Source organism: Cheilinus undulatus, linkage group 21 (genome assembly GCF_018320785.1).
Source record: "Cheilinus undulatus linkage group 21, ASM1832078v1, whole genome shotgun sequence".
NCBI lineage: Eukaryota > Metazoa > Chordata > Actinopteri > Labriformes > Labridae > Cheilinus > Cheilinus undulatus.
Genome location: NC_054885.1, coordinates 5,607,947 through 5,609,419, shown reverse-complemented (window position 1 = coordinate 5,609,419; position 1,473 = coordinate 5,607,947). Strand labels below are relative to the sequence as shown.

Below are 1,473 nucleotides of genomic sequence, written 5' to 3'. Positions count from 1 at the left end.
CTTTCTGGCACCATTATTTTAGGGGTCACCGGCTGAAAGGTTTGGTGACCCCTGATTTTAGTTGTCATACAACTGTAGGAATAATGTACAGTTGTGTAATTCCCATGACACACCAGGGGTTGGCTCAAGGCACACTAGTGTGACCTTCTACACCATTTGAAAACCACTGACCTACTCTGTTTTTCCTGTTTTCTTACAAAATAAAAACTCTGTAGGTCTGTGCCCAAACAGGAGGTCAATTACCCTTAGTTTAAAAAGGTAGAAAAAAACAAAAATTCCAAAAACAGTTTTAAATTCAAAATAGTGGAATTTAAAATGCAACAAAAATGGGAGATTGATTGCAAGTACCCACATAATTCATTAGATTGATTGTTATTACTATTTTTTTTTATTGTTTGACAGCCCTAATTTTAATTCAACAGACCTTAGGGTCACTGTAATTAAAAGCCTATTAAATCATCACACCGTATAATTGTACATTTGCACCTGAAAAAATGTTCAGCTTTGATAAAATCTCTCTAATTATTGGTTCTGGACCTCTGTATGTATGCAGACCTTTAATCTACCACAACCATGTTCATGGACAGGCTGGTTTTTGCTAATTCCTTGCATTTTGCTAGCTTCTAGTGAGCAGTACTGTTTTGCAAAACTATGCCTGCTTTTTTGAAGCTTATACAGTTACATAGTTTTACCTCAAAAAAAATATGTAATTGAAGTTTTAATTTCAAGCACTATTTGAACTTAAAACAAATTACCAGTAGCCTTGGTTAGTGACTAATGTTTTGTCCCAGGCACTCAAATGCTACAACAAACATTTTTGACCAGATCCACAAAAGATGAGCATGAAAAATCCCGCCTTTCAAACAGACAGGTATCATCTACAGAAATGTAACGTGTTGGGCTTCATCTCTGCAATTTGAAACTTGTCCTGCTATCCTAAGTTTTCTACTTTTACTTTGGGACTATTCGATACTGCTGTTCACTGAATTAAGGGAGCAACGTTTTACAACGCCATCAATATTAATTCAAAGCAAACATGAAAGCCAAAAATGTCAACTCTAATTTGCAATGGTATCTTTATGTACAGAGAAAAGAAGAACTTTAATAGTATGATGTACGATATTTGTCTACATATAATTTCACTAAAAACGACGTATACACGGCATCTGTTGTCGTGGCCGAGTGGTTAAGGCGATGGACTAGAAATCCATTGGGGTCTCCCCGCGCAGGTTCGAATCCTGCCGACAACGCATCATCACTTTTTTTAAATGATAAACAAGTTAATTGGAATATTGCACTTCTCTGATCTTCTTATTTCCATTCCATTCTATTCATACATTTGCGTACGTGGTACTGAGTTCTACCACCTTTAACCGATTTAAAGTAATGAGCCAGCGCCCTCTACCGTTTCAGTTCACTACTTTTCTTTTCACGTCCATGCATTTCCATCGTCAATTACCAACCAAGATCTAT

The 1,473-nt window shown here is 36.5% G+C and overlaps 1 non-coding gene across 1 annotated transcript; it reads left to right on the top strand.

Annotated features, from left to right (window-relative positions):
• Positions 1–1,168: 1,168 nt before the first annotated feature.
• trnas-aga lies at positions 1,169–1,250 on the top strand. Its single transcript has one exon. It is a non-coding gene; the product is annotated as a tRNA-Ser (tRNA).
• Positions 1,251–1,473: the final 223 nt, after the last annotated feature.